General features: G+C 39.7%; 2 long non-coding RNA genes across 2 annotated transcripts; one reads left to right on the forward strand and one right to left on the reverse strand.

Moving 5' to 3' along the window:
* Positions 1 to 337: 337 nt before the first annotated feature.
* LOC130453801 (uncharacterized) lies at positions 338 to 1,696 on the reverse strand. Its single transcript, XR_008911363.1, has 2 exons — positions 1,106 to 1,696; positions 338 to 732 (listed from the first exon to the last, which is right to left on the reverse strand). It is a non-coding gene; the product is annotated as an uncharacterized LOC130453801 (long non-coding RNA).
* LOC103098927 (uncharacterized) lies at positions 1,000 to 16,516 on the forward strand. Its single transcript, XR_468046.3, has 4 exons — positions 1,000 to 1,202; positions 3,542 to 3,665; positions 12,258 to 12,411; positions 12,537 to 16,516. It is a non-coding gene; the product is annotated as an uncharacterized LOC103098927 (long non-coding RNA).
* The last annotated feature ends 3,864 nt before the right edge of the window (positions 16,517 to 20,380 follow it).

Genomic DNA, 20,380 nt, shown 5'->3' on the forward strand with positions numbered 1-20,380 from the left:
CTTCTCTGGCCTCAGTTTCCAATTTTGTAAAGTCAGGACTCATGTTAGGTAAAATCTAAGCTCTCTCACAGTTTTTACATAATATAATTCTCTTTCACTATAGCTCACTACAGTTAGAACATGTGCAGTTTTAAATTTAATATTAATTAGATTATATTTTATTTAATAACATTTAATATATTTAATAATATTTAATGTAGTATAATAATTCAATATTAAGTAATATAAGATATCATATAATAAATAATATAACACAATAAATATAGAATATGATATATAATAAAATAATTAAATGATATCATGAAATAAATAAAATAAATAAAATAAATATTGAATATTTAATATTTTATAAAATTTTAATTGTATTTAATATAAACCTCATCATGCCAAAGAGTTTGTCCCTCAGTGATCTTAGTTGAGAACTGTTGGACCATGGGTAGCAGTGAGCTCCTGCTAGGCAATGTTCAGGTGGCAACATCTGATGTCCTGAGAAAGCTTCTCCTCCTTGTTCCTACATCTGAGCTTCCCACTTGCCTGTCCTGCTTGCCATTACCCTGCAGTCGAGAGGCACCAGACCTTGGTATTCTTGTTGGTTTGTTGCTCAGCACTGCACCCGACTCATAGTGGGTGCTTCATGTTTATTGACTGATTGTTCAGTCGCTTCTCTTGCTTCAGCACTGACACTGATGTGAACATCCTTGCTCTGTAGTTGAAACCCTTGCTATTCGGTGACTCCAGAAGATCAAAAGAGACAATATTTATAAAACATCTAGTATAGGGCCTGGCACATAGAAGCACTTAATAAATGTTTGTTCTCCCTTCCCTTCCCCAGAACTGCCTGGGCCCCAATACCAAAGGACTTCAGTGCTTAAATTAATGGAAACGATAGACATTTTTCTGGCAGTTGCCAGGATAGTTCTGGTGTATGTGTGAGGAGGGGCAATGATGAGGGGAGGGAAGAGAGACTTCTTGGTCATTTCTCATATCCCCCCCAACCCTTCCCCATCCCCCCCCAGCTTCTTTCTTTTCATGTGTTAGAGATAGAGCTCCCACAGTGGAAAGGAAAAAGAAGATTGCATGCCATGGAAAGGAAGAAGAGACTCACTTAGGCCTTTGGTTTCCCTTTCTTCTCAGGCTGACCAGGAGGATTGGAAGTTCTAAGAAAACACTTCTCTCCATCTCTCTGATCAGTTTTCCATCAGGTGGGTAAGTTTTAATGAGATGTTTGGCCTAGAGGTAGGGATAGTTTGTAGAGATTTACACTTGGGAGGGACTCTGTCTGCTCTTGTGTTTGGAGACCAGCTTCCCTGAGAATCTTTGATCCTCCTGGGGACTTCCTGCCCCAGGATGGAAGACCAGATGGTATTTAGGGGACTTTACTACAGTAGTTATTGGCAAGATGGGCATAAAAAGAGAGAACGGACTAGCTGTCCATGGAAAATATGACATCTTCTCTCAAAACATGAAGCAAATTCTCCAAATTTGGAGACAAATGAGCCATGAATCTTGCTTTTGAGGATATAGAGGAAAAGGGAAGGGAAGAGATCCTAGGGTCTTAAAAAACTCCCTACTTTATATTAAGGATTCTTTAATGTTAATGCAGTTGAAAAAGAATGTTGGAGCTAGGACTCCTTGGAGACACAGAGAGTAGGATTATGGGTAGGTTAGAAATAAGTGTCCTTTACATTGAATACTAATCTTCCTCTCCTCAGGGAGTGCAGGATAGTGGAAAAAGTGATGAATTGGAAGCCAAAGGACTTGGGTTCTAACTTTGGCTGTGCCATTTCCTACCTCTGTGACCATAAGCAGGCCATTTAAACTTTCCAGGCCCTCAGTTTCTTCATCTGTGAAACAAGAGGATTGTACTTGATGCTATTAAGGGCCCTTGCCCTCTATGGGCAGTTTCTAAAATACTTTCACATTCATTATCTCATATGAACTTCTGAGTCTTACCTCTGTAGGTAGGGAGGGCAAACATCACTGCCTACATTTTACAGATGCAAACACCGAGGGTCAAAGGGGCTCAAGTGACTTGCCCAAGATATTACATCCAGTAAGTCAAAAGACCCAGTGTCTTTGAACACATTTTGGTTACTTTTAGTCCTATTCCTTGACCATTCCAGTTTGTCTCCAGTTCTAATTTCTCACCATCTAGGCTTACTTGCCTTTCATATAGTTTACATGTCTTATCTGTGTCTGAACTCCAGTTTTCTGTCTCCTATGCCTGGGTTTTTTTCTATCCCACCATCCTGCCTTTTTTGCTGCAGGAAAACAGCATATGGTAGAGGCTTAAGTTTCCTACTCTCCAGACTCTGACAACCTTGAGAAGATTCATGAGTTTGCTCACCCATGGAAATGGACAGAATTGTCTTTCACCAGACATCTGTGTCAAAATGACCCAAACCATCTGGAGATGAATAATCTCATCGATCTCCTGGATAGAGCATCTTTATGGTTGTTTCAGTGCACACAAGACGTTCAGTTGCTGAATTGGCGTTCCAAATGCTTTTTGCCTCTTAGAAGAAGTTAGCTTACCATCTAAATAGCACATGCATGTGACGTGGTTGCTGAAATGTCTTCACTTGCATCACATTGAACAATAATAAGCTAAGAGTCTGGCTTTCAAATTCCTGATGGAGTACAAGGCCTTTCAAAACAAGACTTTGCCAAGGGTGGGGTCCCTGTGTCCCTGGGCTAAGTGGGGGTGGGAGAGTTTAGCCCAGTGGTTTTGAAAAATGTATACAGGGATTTATTCTGATCCTTCAACTGGAAACATTTTAAAATGCTTCTAGCCCTTAGGGCAAGAGTTAAGTATGGGGGGGGGGGGAGGACTAAGTACCAGGGATCAAGGAGCTAAATCTGGTACAGTTAGGGTTATGCCTTAGAAATACCAAGAACTGATCCTAACTGCCTATGTCAGGTGAGTGGCTCAGTTCTGTGATACAGGAGTTGGGGTGTTTCTTAATTCCTTACAGATGCTATTCTTTAGGCTGGTGCTTTAAAGATCATCTAGTCTAGTCCTTCTCATAATAGGAAGGAAGAAAAAAAAGTATTTATTAGGCACCTGCTAGGTGCCAGGCACTGTTATAAACACTTTACACATATTAATTCATTTGATCCTTAGAACTTCCCTGGAAGATAAGGTGCTATCAATATCCCTATTAATATTAATAATTAATATTATTATTAGTTCCTGTCATATTAATAATGAAGGCATTGAGGCAAATGGATATTAAGTGACTTACCTAGAATCACACAGTGTCAGAGATCAGATTTGAATTCAAATATTCCTGACTCCAGGTTCAGCATTCTGTCCACTATGTTATCTAGCTTCCTCTTTTAAAGAAGAAGAAAGAGAGGTCCCGAATGGGGAAAACAATTTACCAGTGTCAGATAGATAGTAAATTACCATGCAAAAGTGGAATCTAGATTTCCTGTTTACCAATCTACTGCTCTTCTCATCTTACCATATTGTTCTTCCCTGTTCAGTGACCATAACTAACTAGCAGGCGATGTTTAATAGTTTTTTATATGTCTACAGATGATGCTCAGTCCTCTCAAGCTGACTGCTTCTAGTAGGAGAAAAGGAAAAACAACCAGCAGGAGGAAAGAATTCAAGACCACAGGCTCATTCTTGGCTACCTAGTCCAAGATCTCTTGCTATGGTATAATGTGATCATATTGACTTCTTCCCAGAGTCTTTCTCTTCCTTCAGGGACTTAAAGAGAGTCTAAAATTCTGCGTATTCTTTCTCAAAGTTATAAGCCTGAAGACCAGAATTTCTTTTCTTTCAAGCTCAAGCCAACTCTTTCTACTATGCAAGCATGAAACATTGAATAGTCAGCCTCCATCAATGAGGGAAATATCAAGCAAATAGGCTTTGAACCCCAGGTTACAGTGTTTTACAGAGGAGAGAAATTTCAGAAGTTATTTAGTCCAATCCTCTTATTTTATTTTTTTAAACACTTGCCTTCTGCCTTAAAATCTGTAATAAATAATGGTGTTAAGGCAAAAGAGCAATAAAGGCTTAGGCAATCAAGGTTAAGTGACTTGTCCAGGGTCACATAGCTAAGAGATGTCTGAGGCCAGATTTGAACTCAGGGTTTCCCATCTCTAAGTCTGGTTCTCAACTCATTGAGCCACCTAGCTGCCCCTAATCCCTTTATTTTATCAGGAGGAACCTTAGTCCCAAGGAGGGACACCTAACTGCATGTAAGTAACAAGTAGAAGAACTGGTATTCCAACCTAGTCATATAGCATGGTACAGAGCAAAGAAATCTATAGTTAGAAGACTTGGATGCTGACACCTATTCTGGGTAACCTTGTACAAATCATTTAATCTTCATGGACTTCAAGATCTTTCACCTTGTAAATGGAGGGGCTGAACTAAATGACTTCTGAAGTCCCTTCCAACTCCATCTATGATTGACTCTTAAATCAGAAATCTACTTCAATAATTTCACTGTCCTATACTGTCTTTGTTGGTCATGGAGTTCTTTATCATTCAAATGCTAAGCTTGAAATGCACACAAAGATGTCTTAAGGAAGTCAGAGACAGTAGTTACAAGACTTTCCTATGAGATAGGTGGAGAAGAAGCTTGGGAGAGATCTGAAATCATTACCCTCAGCAATTAGTGCTGGACATAAAATTTCTCATGTTAGAAGATACATTGGTATTAGACAGAGAGCTACTTGTCTTGCTTGTTTCTCTGCCTAAAGAACAAACTTCCATCTTTTTATTCCTAAAAGTTATGTAGTCCTGGTTTGCTCCTCATATCTCCTGACCTCTTACCATCTTTGATATTGTTGATCATTCTCTTCTCTTCTCTCTAGCATTTCCTGATACTACTACTCTATTCTGGCTCTCCTCCTACTTATCTGATTGCTCCTTCTCAGTCTCTATCTTTATCCAGGCCATTTCTACTAACTATGAGCATTCCCCAAGGCTCTGATCTGGGCCCTTTTCTCCTCCTCTATACTTTCTTTGTTTCTCTTTCTCTTTTTCTCTCTTGTTCTGTGTTCTTTCTCTCTCTCAAGTTACTCCAGTATCTTTGCCAAGAAAACCCCAAAAGGGGACACAAAGAGTGGGAGAGGACTGAAAAACAACTAAACAACGACAACATGCTACCTTGTGAATGACCACTGGGCTGGCAGTCAGGAGATCTAGGTTTAAGTCCTGGCACTTCATTTAATTTTCCTGAAGCTCACTTTCCTTATTTGTAAAATAAAAAGTGAGGGAAGGTTTGGACTACTTGTTTTTTTAGGTCCCTTTCATTTCCAGTACTTTGGGAGGCATTTTGGTACAATGGAAATCACATTGGCCTGGAAGTCAAAGGAAGTAGGTTCAGAAGTCCAGCCTCTAGTGCCTCCTATTTGTGTGATCTTAAGCAAATCACTTCAATTCTTTGGGTATCTATCTCTTTGCTCATCTGTAAAGGGTGTGTGGGGCTGGGGTGGTCTAGATAGCCTCTGAGGTCTCTCTGGCTCTAGATCTATAGAGTCTGTTATTCTAGAGAGCACAGGACATAAAAGGAGATACTGAACTATTTATATTACGATATTTATTTTGACTAGGCATTTGATTTCATTGGCATAGGGCAGTCCTGGTGAGTAATTCCCTGTATCAAGGCACACTGAGAGAAAATGAGATAATATTTGTAAAAAGGACTTAGCACAGTGCTTGGCACATAATAGATGCTATATACATGCTTATTCCCTCTCCTTTTCTTATTCTCCCATTGTCATCTCTTCTGTGGCTTACAATTTTAGTTACCTAGAACTTTTCTTAAAACAAATTTTTAAAAATTAAAAAAAAAAAACAACAACCCTTATCTTCTTAGTATCAATTCTAAGATGGAAGAGTGGCAAGGGCTAGACAATCAGGGTTAAGTGACTTGACCAGGGTCACACAGCTAGCAAGTATCTGAGGCCAAATTTGAACCCAAGCTCTTCTGACTCCAGCCCTGGCTCTCTCTCCATTGAGCCACTGAGTTGCCCCTGCCTGGAGCTTTTCCAGGTTAAATGACCTGCCCAGAGTCTCTTGACCTGTATGTGTTAGAAATGTGACTTAAATCCAGGTCCTTCTGACTCCCTATTTAATATTCCTTGCTCCTTCTCTATGAATAATAGTATTAGTATCCATTTCTATCATTGTAGATGAATCATGAGAGGATCCTAAACAGCCTGGATAGCTTCAGGGAGGGGACCATAATTCCCATCAACATTTCTACTGAAATCTGAGTGTTCTTTACACTAACCTGGACATCTAGGTCCTTCACTAAACTGCGGCATATGGGGAAGCCGGGGCCTCAGTCCAACCCTCCCCCTCTCCCCCACTCCGGTTACTTACATTTCCATGTGCCCATAACTATTTATAGGACCCCATTAGTATAAAATTCCTGTAGATGGCCTTCCTGGCATCAAGATGACTTTCTCCCAGGACCCAGGGTGCGGGCGGGGGTGGGAGGAGGGTGCTCCCACACTCCATCCAATGCCCTTTGGGGAGGCAGATGCCTAACAGAGTTTATCTTGTCCTATGGACAGATTCCTGAGATTAGGTATGTGGGTGGGTGTGACAGCCCGTGTGGGGGAAGGGAGATGCGTATGTATGTGTGTGTAAGTATGCGTGTTTGTTCTTGTGTGGGCAAGAGTGTGCATTTGTGTGTGGGACCCCGGTGGGGTGGTCCTACGGACGGGGCGAAGAGTCTCTCTCTCCCTCCAAATGCCTGGTGATGGGTATACAAACATACATCATGGACAATTCCTTGGGTTTTCCATTTGCCAAGTTTTCCAGCGTCCCTGGCTGCCAAGCTGGGAGTGAGTGATTCACTCTGAGTGGAAATAGTTGTGCTGTGTGTGAAGCCGGGCTCGGAGCTCTCCTCACCCGGCTGGAGCGACACAAACATCTCGGTTCTTTCCCTCTCCCTTCTATCTTCCTCTTCAGCTATGTAATGATCTAAATAAAGCTGAAGCCTCTTTCTTTGCGGGTTTCTCTCTGGAAATGTGTCGCTGGTACGGCTGGCCGGCTCCCCCCCATGACCCCCAAGGTTGCTAGGTGCCTCAGAAGGAAAACAAAGGGGGCCCTTGAAGCCCCGCAAGCTCCGCCTAGACAGCGACACGGGGGTGTGTGAAAGGGCCTAAGGGGGATAACCTGGCTCAAGGAAGGCAGTAAAAACCTTAGGCTTGTCGGAAAGGTAGCAGAGCCGTAATTCCAGCCGAGCCATTTACTGGCCTTGGGCAGCCCACAGCTGAGTAATTGCCCTGTAAAATGGTACAAAGAGCAGAGCCTGTGAAAGCAGAAGAAAGCTGGGAAAGTGGGAACCAAGGCCTTGGTGCAGAATGGGGACGGCACAGCTGCAATAATGGAAGCGCAGGCTTCATGCAGCCATGTTTCTTGTGCTCTCCGACTCATCATTGGCAGGCAAACTCATGTGAGCAAAGTACTGGTCCCTCTGAGACTCTGTCTTTGTGAAACGAGATCAAAATACAAAACACATCTCTCCATCATATGGTGACTATGAGGGAAGGATTTCCTACAACACGATGCACAGATGTCTATTAAGTGCCTACTGTGTGCATGGTACTGCTGCCTGGCTATAAAAACATAGCCTGTCCTCAGGGAGCATATAGTCTACTGATAGAGACACAAATTGCAAATAGATGAATTCAGATTATTAAAAAAAAAAAAGTAATGCAAAGGGGCAGCTGAGTGGCTCAGTGGATTGAGAGCCAGGCCTAGAGATTGGGAGGTCTTGGGTTCAAATGTGGCCTCAGATACTTTCTAGCAGTGTGACCCTGGGCAAGTCACTTAACCCCAAATGCTTAGCCCTTACCACTCTTCTGCCTTGGAACCTGTGCAAACAAAAATTTGCTTCACCTGAACTACATTTACCCAGTATCCTTTTAAGTTATGGTCTCATTTTACTTACGGAGGCTTGGAAGATAAATTTGGCTTAGTCCCACACTGTGGGGCTCTTTTTGAGCTTGAGTTTTTTGGTAAAGTGCAGCAGGTGTGGGTCTCTCTGGTTCTGTTCTCTGCTCATTTGGCTGAATTAACCCCTTTCTTAATCACTTTATTATTATTAAATCCTATATAATAAATACTTTGAGTATTCATTTTTAATCTCACAAACCAATATACAATATTGATTCTAAGACAGGTGAGGGTTTTTAAAAAAAGTAATGCAAGGTAATTTGAAGAAAGACTTTTAGTAGGAGACAGCATCTGAACTGTACTTTGAAAGAAGTCAGAGATTCTAGGGAGCAGAAATAAAAGAGAGAGGGCATTCTAGACACAGGGACCAGGACCTCTTATGCAAAGGGAGACAGGAAGTAGAATATCATGTAAGGAGAACTAGAAAGCCAATTTGACTGATACAGTGTTTGAAGTGCACAAATAATATTAGGAGGGAGTTAGTGGTATGGGGCAAAGAATAGATGGTTTTGGGGAATCAGTAAAGACCTGGGTTGGAATTCTGTCTTTAACAAGAATTAGCTATGAGACCATGGATGGACAGATCATGTAAGTATTTTTTCTTGCCTAGGTTTCCTTACCATAAAATGTATTTAATAATACCTGTTGTCCCCACTTCACAGTCCTGTCTTGAGGGTTAAATGAAATTATATATATATATATATACAAACACCTCATTATTAGTGATGTTAATATCACGTTATCAAAACCAGGGACTGCTTCCTGTTGATCTTTTGTGTGGGGTCATATTCTTTATCATGTTTTACGTTTTCTTGAACTTGCCCCATCACCAAATTAAAAACCTTCTCACAAGTATTGTAGTAGGAATTCTTCTCTTCTCTTCTCTTCTCTTCTCTTCTCTTCTCTTCTCTTCTCTTCTCTTCTCTTCTCTTCTCTTCTCTTCTCTTCTCTTCTCTTCTCTTCTCTTCTCTTCTCTTCTCTTCTCTTCTTTCTTAGTCTTCTTCCCTTCTATCTTAGGCAGAAGAGGAGTAAGGACTAGGCAACTGAGATTAAGTGACTTGCCCAGGGTCTCAAAGAGGAAATGTCTGAGGTCACATTTGAATCCAGGAACTTCTGCCATTGCCTGAGGCACCTAGCTGCCCTAGGTGGAATTGTCTTTCAAAGACAACCAGGACTAAATGGGCACCAACTTCCCCTTCAAATGTAAAGTGCTGTGATGCTATTATGATTTTCTAAGGAAGGAGAATTGAGCAGGGAGGGCCCAGAAACTGATGAGTTCTGAAATCAAACTGACTATAAATCTCCTTTGTTTGGGATCTTCTGAGAAGAGCCCTTTCTTCAAGTTAGATGTATGTACTGGCACCACACTGAAAACACACAGAAAACTCCTCTGGTCCTCAGTGACTAGTGCTGTCTCCAAGACAGTTGTTCATACCTAGTGTCAGAGGCATGGATGCTCACTGTAGAAACTACTCCTTTCTTCATAGTTCATATAATATAAGTTGGCAGCTTTGCCTTCTCCCTTCAGGACTTCTTTACTTAACTTTGTCCCTTCTAAAGTACAAAGGTAGGGTAGAAAATTTCTTCTTCTCTGATTTCCCTGGCCCTCCAAGAAACAGTTAATGAGTATTTGCAAGAGATTTTATATTTAGAGGTAGAAAGCATATTAGAGGAAATTTAGATTAGTCTCTTTATTTTACAGATGAGAACACTGAGACCAATGGAGGTCAAATGACATGTTTAAGGTTACACAGGTAGTGACAAAGGCAAAATCTGAACTCAGGCCTGTTGACTCCAAAGCCAGTGCTTTCCCCACTATAATTCATGCTCCCTCTCATGGTAAGCTACAAGTACTTGAGCAGGTGGTCTGATAGGTTAGTTCCTGGTCTCAAATTTCTGACTTTCTCTTTCCATTTGAAAGCACAAGTCAGATACTTAGAATTCTGGAGAATGATCTTTTCCTGACTAAGACATGGTAGCAGCAGAAGTATTGACAGAGTTCTTGCAGAAACTCCTGGGAGAAATAGATATCTGCTTATATAGAGAGATATCTGCTTATATAGATGAGAGGAAAGAATCTTAGAGTGGAATTTCTAAGTATTTATGGTTAACTCATGATACTTCCAAGTTTGAGGATTTGACCTCTAACCTCCTAGAAAGAAAAGATTTCCTTAATATCATGTTTCTTGGGGAAAGAACAAGATTCCCACTGTGGCCTCTGAAGCTATAGCATGGATCCACATCATGGGGCCAGGAAATATGAACTTGGCCATTCCTTTACAGAATTGCTTTGAGTTGCTTGGGATGCTGTAGTTTCATTAAGAGAGCTGCATGCTTAGCAACCTCCCTTCCAAGGGAGTCTAATGGCTTATTTGAATATTTCATACACTTTTATATTTGTTCATTGGTTCTTGTGAGACCTTGGCACTTTCTGTGAAGATGAAATAAGGACTGTCTCATATATAATATGTATTTAATACCTGTGTGGGAGTTGGAGATCCTGTTACTCACATTTAAGGAAACAACACAGGCTATATTATGAATATATCTAGAGATTTTCCTGGGGAACTCCAACTAGGGGCAATGAGTCAGAGAGATAAACTAACCCTCCTTTGGTCAAGGCCTCAGGGATGGGACTGAGTATGTGTGAGCTCAGGGGACTTTGGGTGTTTGTATGTGGAGAAGGAGGGGAAAGGCTGAGACATGGATTACATCTAAAAATTGAATGAACTGATTGGTTTGTTTTGGTTAATCAGTCAATTAACATTTATTAGGTACCTACTATATGCCAGGCACTGTGCTAAGTATTGGGTGTACAAAGAAAGGCAAACCCCCCAAATTTCTGTTCTCCAGCAGCTCTAGGATATTTGTGCATGTTTTGTTTCTTCAATGAAATCATAAAATCTTTGGGTCCAAAGACAAATTTTTTTATCTCCCATAATGCTTACCATAGTACTGGACAGTATGAGATGGGAAATAAAGTAATTAATGTTACAGTTTAAAAATACTGGTATTTATAAATCCAAATAAATACTTTCCCTTTCAAAGTAGTTCCCTTAGGAAGCTATAGCCTGTTTCCAAGGATGCTGTAATTGCACAAATTTTTTAAAATAAAAAATTTATTGATGTTTTTTGCTTTTTATACCACCTACATTTCCCAATGGACCTCTCTTCTCTCCACCTCCCAGAGAACCATGGCTCTTAGATGACAAATAAAAAGGATGAAAAAAAAATGTTCAGAAAAACTAACCAACATATTGAAAAAACTGACATAACTAGTATTCCATACCCCCAGTTCCCATTTCTCTCCTACTGCAAAGAAATGGATTGAAGTACTTTTTCCCTATATCTTTTCTTTGTCAAGTTTAATCATTATAATTTGCAGCATTTAGTTTGGATTTTTTTGTTGTTGTTGTTATTTACTTTGTAATGATTACTTTGTAAAGTAATCCTTATACCCTTTGTATTAGTTCACATACTTCTTCTTAAGGCTTAATTTATTCATTATAGTCATCATTTCTTGCAGAACAGCTTTATTTTTACAACATTAATATAACAATTTGTTTAGTCATTCTTCAGTCAGTAGGCATTTCCTTTGCTTCCAAGTTCTTGGCTATCATAAAAAAGCACTGCTATAAATATTTAGGTATATATAGAGTCATTCTTTTTGTCTTTGACTCTCTTGGGGAACATGCCTAATGGTGGAATTTATGGGCCAAAGGGTAGGGATATTTTAGATGCCCTTTTTGCATAATTGCAATTACTTTCTAGAATGTTAGGAATTCATAACTTTACCAACAATGTATTAGCATGCTTGTTTTTCTGTAACTTCTACAACACTGACTATTATCATCTTTTGTTATTTTCCCTAGTTTTCTGAGTATAAGGCAAAACCTCAGAGTTGTTTTGATTTGCTAGTGTTTTGGAACATTATTTCATATGGTTGTTAATAGTTTGTAATTTCACTCTTGAGAACGGTATGTCCAGATCTTTTGATGAGCTCGCTATTGAGGAATGGTTTTTGGTTTTATCTATTTCTTTTAGTTTTCTATCTTGTATATCGAGTTCTTATCAGTAGTTAATACCAAGATTTCCCCCCCCCCCAGGTGACCACTTCCATTCTTATCTTATTTTTTAAAATAAAAATTTTTCAATTTCATGTAATTGATATTGTCTATGTTTTGACTTTCAGAAATTTTATGGATTTTGTAGCTTTTTTGAATTGGATTTTCATTTACATTATTGCATTTGGGGTTTTGTTATTTATGCTGTTGATTTTTTGTGGGTTTATCTTGTAACTTGCAGTTGTTTTTTTTTTTTTTAGGAACTCTTCTTCTAGGATGGTTGGCAGAGTCTGATGTGCATTTTTTTGACTATCCTCAGGGGTAACCAAACTTCATGCTTCTTGGAGAGGATTTGATTTTTGAAAATTGACCTTAAGGTCAACTGGAGCTAAATGGGTCATTTAGAGCTGTCTGGTAAGTGACTAAGCAGGAGAAACTTGTTTGGTGTCAAAGGTGAATTATGCCTATTAAGTAATAAGATTGACTGATTTCTTGCATGGGAAGTCAACCATTATGAATTTTCCCTTCCTTTGCCTTAGTATACCAATACCTAGACTTCCTGAGACTGGTCAACTCTAATGGCTCCACTCTTGGGAGTAGGAGATCTTCCCTTCATTCACCAATGGATAGCCAGAAGATGGACCAGTAAAACATTCTGGCACAGATGGAAGCCACAGATTTGTTCCTTCCTTGACCAACTCTCATTTTTCAGTGCCTAATTCCTAAGAAGAGCAGGATATTCCCTGGCATATGGATGCTGCCCCCCTAAATTCCTTCCTTCTCTGTAGATATCACAGAATCCTCCTCAACTCTTTTAAATCCACTATCCTTTTGGTTGGGAACAATCTGCTCTGCTATTACTCTCCAAGATTCTCTGGGCTTTGCCATTTATCCTGCTACTTTTCCTGCATAAGTATTACTTCACCTTTCTATCTGCCATTAAATGAACATAAAAATGAATTCCCTATCTTGTATATGTTATTTCCCCCATCAGGGAATGTTTTGATTTTCTATTTGTATCCTCAGCACTTAGCACAGTGTTTAAATGAGTGAATAAAAAAAGTATATATTAATCAATTACTATGTACCAAAGATTGTGCTAAACCCTGGGGTTACAAATAGAAAAATTGAGACAATCTCTGATCTCAAGGAGTTAAATTCTAATTTCAGTAGACAACATATAAAATAAAGTACAGTTGCCTAGAAGACAGAAAGGCCCCAAATTCCTAAAGGTGTAGCAATAGGATAGCAAGACCCAGGGGTTCCTTAGGTTACATAGACAGGTCAGATGACAGTGTTGGAAGACTGTAAGACATGGTAAGGCTTGAAGTACCTTTGGAGTCAGTGGCATCAAAGATGGTAAAGTTTAGTTTTCTATTATCCCATTGAAGCAAGTAGAATTGTTGATTCCCAACTTATCTTAGCTCTGTGAATTGTCAAATAGCTCTAGCTAAGGGGAAGACAAGAGATAAGGGCAACTTTGTTGATGGGTTATCAGATGGGCTGTGGCAGGGTGTAAAATCTGAACTAATATCCGATAATTACAACTATTACATTTTATAAGATTTATTAATAATCACTTGAAGTAGAAGATATAAAAGAACAAAAATATAAAACTTAAATTTGACCATGTGAGTAAACCTCTCCTGCCTGACTCTCCTCCAACCTCCACAAACCCATTTCTGGGGGAGAGAGGAAGAAGGGGGAGCTACACAAAAATATATCCTCCCTTCATTAGCACATAACATGAGAAGGAACATGGGAAGCTGGGAAAGAGAGTTCTGGGGAGCAAAATTCCAATTATTAGGCAAGGGAGGGAGATAAGGGAGAAAAGACACCCAAAGCTTATAAACAAGGCTCCTTTTCACCATGCTGTTAGAGACTCTGGAGTCCTTGTAGGGAATGCATTAGCCATGAATGTTATATATTCTAAACTCTTCCCTACCTCCCCTCCCTCTATTACACAGGTGCTTAATACTTTTCCTTCCAAGAAAAGTTCAAGCTTAATGGTTTTGAGTAATGATAACCTTATAGGGTAATTATAGATCTTCTCAGGACAGTTTTAAGGAAAGAGTAATTTAGGTGAATAAAGTTTCCAATGTCCGTTAAAATTGTCTTTATAATCACATCATAGTAGGTACTTAAATTGGATGGAATATAGGCGATTGGACCATGAGACTGAGATCAAGTTCTTGGATTTTGGTTATGGCAAAGTATGCCATTTTGTAAGTGAGTTTGGGGTTTCTCTAGAGTTATAGGGTGATATTTGAAGGGGCAGGAGTTGGCATCATTTGCCTGCTTGCTCTGATTCCATCCAAAGGCGGGACTCAAGGCACAGGGTGAATGGGAGACTCCTGTGATATCTACTGAGAACTTTTGGTTCCTTCTGGGGCAGAATTGAACAACAGGTTCAGCAGCAATGAGGGGAAAATAATAAAAGCTGCAAAGGACAAGCTCATTGAAGGTACTCATACAAAGTTAAAAAGAAGAAAACAGGTTTTAAATACAAAGTTTTCAAGGGACAAAAGCAAAGGAATATTTATCTGTGTGGCACAGGAGAGGGCAGAAACAGAAAATTCAGACCCCAAGCTGGTGTCAGTAAACTAGAAACAGATAATAGAAGGGTCAGGATTTATGCAAAGAACCTGTTATATTTATCATCAGGGACCTTGGCAGGAATCTTCTGATTGATGTCTAACAATTGTGTCCCTGAAAAAATATACGTACAATAAACTTTTTTATATTTTTATTTTCTTTTCCTCTCCTCCTCCCACTCCCCCTCTCATAGCCAATGAGCAACTCCACTGGATTTTACATGTGTCATTGATCAAGACTTATTTCCATATTGTTAATATTTGCATTAGGGTGATGGCTTAGAGTCTAAATCCCCAATCATATCCCTATTGACTCATGTGATCAGGCAGTTGTTTTTCTTCTGTGTTTCTACTCCCACAGTTTTTTTTTTTTCTGGATGTGGATAGCTTTTAGTGTTCTTCCTCATAAGTCCCTCAGAATTGTCCTGGATCATTGCATTACTGCTAGTAGAGAAGTCCATTACATTCGATTGTACCACAGTGTATCAGTCTCTGTTTACAGTGTTCTCCTGGTTCTGCTCTTTTCACTTTGCATCAATTCCTGGAGGTCATTCTAGTTCACATGGAATTCCTCCAGTTCATTACTCCTTTCAGCACAATAGTATTCCATCACCAACAGATACTACAATTGCACAATATACTTTTAAGTTTAATTGGCATTAACATTTTCTTCAACATTTTTAAAAGCCTAGATAATCATAAAAACAATAATTCAAATTCTGATTTTTTCACTGTTTGCTATTGCCTAGGTTTAATGCTCACACTGAAAACTTCTGGACCTGTGAATGGCATTCTATGGGCTTTAAAAGGAGTGTTATGAGGAGCTAGCTATGAACTGGCTCTCACAAGGGCCCTAGCTCACTTCTACATCCTCTTAAAAGGACAATGGCTATGTTAGGATGTTGGGTTCTCAAAGTTCACATGAGGAAAAAAAAATTAACAGTAGCAACAGGGGGTTGAGGAAGAGGGAAAGTAGAGAAAGGACTTTGTATCTCTGATTTCATTAGCTTTTTTGAATTGCTACACTTTAGTGAAGGGGTCAGAGATGTTAGATCTAAAGGTGGGGTGGGGGAGCCTTATAGGGAAGTTAGGCATATGCATTTGGAGGAGGGCTTTGGGTTTTGACTAGTTGCTACAATTACAATTGTATCCTCCTATCTATTAGAAAAGCAATCAGGCCAATAGGTACCTGGACTAGTCAATTTTTATCTCCATGGCAGCTAGGGTAATCTCAAAGATCCTAGACCTCCATGGAAGCTAGAATAACCCCAGGGATTCTAGATAGACCTCCATAGCAGTTAGAGTAAGCCCCAGGGATCATAGACCTCCAAACTTTACTCTAGCTGTCATGGAGGTGAAAATTGACTAGTTCATATGACAGTAGCTAAGATCTATGTGACACACTTAGGAGCCTTTTGGTCTCCACATGGACTAAAGGTTTTAGAGAACAGCATAGAGAGACATCAGAGAGATAGAAGGTGAGGCCATGAGTCACCTACACTCATATATCCAACTGTAGGTGGGGGGGCAGTTTTTCAATAGTTCTTTGCAAAATGGTGAATGCTTAGTGTTATGCTCTGCATTTCAGGATGAAGTCATGGAGAATTGTTGGAGTGTTGGTTGAGGAAGAATGCAGTTGTTTAGATCCTGACAGGTTTCCTGGGGCTGTAAGAACATGACCTTTTATTGCTTCTCTGCTTCCTTCTCTCCACTTTTTCTCCTTCCTTTTTACTGCTTCTATTTTCTCCCTTTTTTGCTTATATTTTCCTCTCTTTCTAAATCTGTCTCTCATGCTATCATCTTTCCTTTCGTCATCTTTTAATAAAAACAGGAGAAATGGTTGCAGGCTGGTATGAGAACTGTGAGATGGTATAGAATTTCAATGGATCATTTAGAATTTGAAAGCAGGAGGCAATGGTCTCCATGGTAACAGATCCCCAGCATGTATTCACCCCATTTCTCAGCCTCAAATTCCTCTTGAGTCTTATATATATATATATATATATATATATATATATATATATATATGTGTGTGTGTATACACACACACACACACACACACACATATGTATAGGGTTTGTCATTTGAGTCCTCCTTACCCTACCACTTTAAAATAAGAAAAAAAATCAAGTTGCTTATTTTCTGATGGAAACTCTAGACTTTCCTTCATTATGACTGGGATCATGGCTAGAATGATTAAAGCATTAAGATGTACTAGATTCTTTCTTGCTCTATTCTCTATGACCATTTCCCCCAGTTCTGTCTCCCATATTCTTCTTCCATTTTTGGACTCTGCACCTCATTTCCCACCCCACCCCATCTAGCTTGAGTGGTCTCAGAAGAGAGATGCTATAAAGCTTGGGGCATTTTCTACATGGTTACTACTATTTTCTTAATGATTTCTTGCCTTTTCCTAAAAAAAGGGAAAAATAAGAATATATGTAAACAATCCAATTCTGTAAAGCTGGGATCAGGGGCTGGTAGTTTCATAATCCTGCCTTTCATTTGATTGGTTTGTCTCTGGGAATGCCTTGATAAGTTTTCCTTGTTTCTTTCCCACCTTCCCTCCAAATCTCCCCCACCCTCTCCCTAAAGAATAATTCAGTGAGTAAGTCCTTTCTCTTTCCAGTCTCTGGGAAGAAAGACAGCAGATTTATGGAGTCTGGAGGACCTGGGGTTAGCTTCTGAGGTGACCCTGATAACCTTTTGCTTAGAGAATCCTCCTGTGAGCTGTGGTGGCTTGTAAGAGACTGACCAAACTGGAGGTGACAAAGACATAAAACAGAATGGAGGACCATTAAGGAATTATATTGTTGGAATTTAGGAAACATCTAATCATTTTTAGGACAAGGTTCAAAAGTCGTGCCACTGTTACATTTCTGATGACTGATTTGTAGAAACACACACACACACTGTCACACACATGCATGCACATAACCTACTACCATGCCACATATCTATGTGTATTTTATATATTTTACTAATGCATATAGTAATCCATGTATTTTTTGTCACAAAAATTCAATTAAATGAACATTTGTTAAGTACTTTCTTTGTATAAGACAATGTACAGTTTCAGAGAGTTTACAGTCTACCAGATAATTCTTACATATTCTATGCAATTCTTGTCCTTGTCTTTTTTTTTTTTAGCCCTAACCTTCTGTCTTGGAATAAATATTAAGTATTGGTTCCAAAGCAGAAGAGTGGTAAGGACTATTGCGGTTAAGTGACTTGCCCAGGGTCACAAATTTAGGAAGTATCTGCTTATTATTATTATTTTTTTTTATAAAACCTCTTACAATGATCCAGTTAATGGAAGCCACCTTCTGCTTCTTTTTGTCAATGAACCTCATATTCTCTCATTCCTTATATGTTATTGAGTTTACCTTCTTTATTGGTCATATGGACTTTAAGTGATGGCACTGGTACCACTTCCTATATGCTCATCCTTGTTGGGAATGCCCTACAGTCTACAGAGGTCAAGCATCAGCATTTCATTACCCTTTGGGTTGTGGATAATTGTGATTCTCCTGAGGGTGTTGCATTCCATAGTAAGTAGGCATATGTTGGGAGAATATTGGTGTCCAAGAAATGGGCCTTTGTGGACGTGAGCAGTTTTGGATCAGGGAAAGCACTGTTCAATATCTCAACCCAGCATCCTCCAATTTACCAGCCAGAGGAGGAAATGGATTCTTCTGGTATATCAATTCTTTATTCCTTTAGGATCTTGGAGGATGAAGTACCAAACGAATTCTGGTCACGTTAGCCTTCTGCTGCTTACAGTTATGTTTTGAGGAAAAGGAAGATTTTGATCTGTTGTTTGCCCAGATGCATGTACAGCCAGCTCTATTGTACTGGGGGTGGGGGAGCTTTGGATGAACATCATCTTGTTAGTGTCCTATATTCATATGAAATTATTTTTGACTTTTGAAAAAAGCACCTTGTTTGACATCTGGGGCCCAGAGTCTCCCATTTGCTTCTCCCCAACCCCATCTTTTGTATTTGGAACACTGACTACGTGGTTTTTGTGGCTTATGACTCCAAGTGCTGGCCAATGTTTCTGTACATTTGAGTCTAATATGTCCTTCCTAGGAACTGTGGGCTGAATGATTGGTTGCCCTCCCCCTTTTTGGCTGGTTGTTTCCCCACGAACACTGTTTTTCACTGTTGACTGATAGGGCTCATCCTCAGGTTACAATTCTTGCGCAGGGATAGGTGAAGCCAAGTGTGGATGTTGCCAAATGAAATTTGGTCAGAATTGGGATGGGGGGTGGGGATGGAAAAGGCTTGTTCCTCAGGATGACAACTATGTCATGAGATTATTATCAGAATGATTCACTTTTGGAAGAGCCAAAAAAAAATTTAGTGTGGGAGCCAGGGCTGTGGGAAGAGAGAAAGGCAAGCGTGGCCTTAGCCTATTACCCCACTTTCTGTAGCTTGTTGCCCTAGTCTACGTTAGGTTTCTGCAATTGGGCATGGCCATTGTGGGTGCTTGTGTTGATTTGGAATCTTTTGTCTCCTTGACTCACATCTTATACTGTTTTGGGGTGTTCATATTAGATGTTCTACCACTAGCAAAATCTCTGTTCTGTTTGACATCTGAGAATGAGTCAGAACTGTCATATCCTCTTCTCCATGCATCCGCCAGAAAGACAAATGTGACTGGGAACAGCCATGAGACTTGGGAACAGCTGCTGACACAGCAGTTGATACCCCATGTAGATCCAAAGACCAGGCTTACAGCCACACCTCAGGGAAGTCACCCTGCCCATCTGGAAATAGTGGGGAGCCAGCAGCTATGAGAACCAAAAAAAATACCCTTCTACGCTATTTATTAAGAACCTGGTACCCCTTTTCTACCTTTCTGGAGGATACTACAGAGTCATGCGCTCTCTGGAAAATAAAGCACCAAGGAAGTTTATATTTTGTAATAGAACATGCCCTTGCAATACCTGCTGTTGGGATACTTTTTACTTGATGTATGTTCATGTTGCCTTCTGGGTATCATATTAGACTATTAGGCAAAGGAATAGGTCCGACCAAACCAGACCTAAGATTGTCTTGCCCACCTGTCTGGGCCTTTGTGCCCCCTATCAAAAGTAGAATTCTTTTATAGTTTCTGTTTATATGTGTCCATTTACAAAGGATAGTGGCAGGTTTTGCACTGGACAATTTACCAAGCTTTGGAGGATGGATAAAAATCAGTTTCTTCTTTGTCTATAAATTCATGTCTGATGGCATGTTTTGAAGGCTCTGCTAGGTCTGACAATAGAACAAATAACCAAGGAAGGTAGAGTACAAGGATTTTACTAGTTTCGTCAAATTATTACATCTAGGAGTTATTTGCATTTCACTAAGTCTATGGGCAGTTGGATGGTGAGTAGACAGAGTAGTGTGCTGGACTTGGAGTCAGGAAGATTCCTCTTCCAGAGTTCAAGTCAGTCTCAGACACTTAGCAGCTCTATGACTGGGAAAATCACTTACCCCCATTGCCTAGCCCTTACTGCTCTTCTGCCTTGGAACCAATGCTTAGTATCAATTCTAAGAAAGAAGGCAAGTGTTTAAAAAAATAATGCTGTGTGACCACTAGACATGCTAATGCAATCTTTTATTTCATTAGTAAAAGTTTTGTCCAGATTATAGGAAATAATGCCATTATACCCTGAACTGATTAGACTCTGTTTGGAGTGCTTTGTACATTTCTGGGTGCCCATTTTAAGAGACCTTGAGAAACTGAAATATAGCTAGGGTGACAGGGCCTTGTAGCTGATAGAGAATGATTGGAAGGA

The sequence above is a fragment of the Monodelphis domestica genome, chromosome 4 (assembly GCF_027887165.1).
Source record: "Monodelphis domestica isolate mMonDom1 chromosome 4, mMonDom1.pri, whole genome shotgun sequence".
NCBI classification, from domain to species: domain Eukaryota; kingdom Metazoa; phylum Chordata; class Mammalia; order Didelphimorphia; family Didelphidae; genus Monodelphis; species Monodelphis domestica.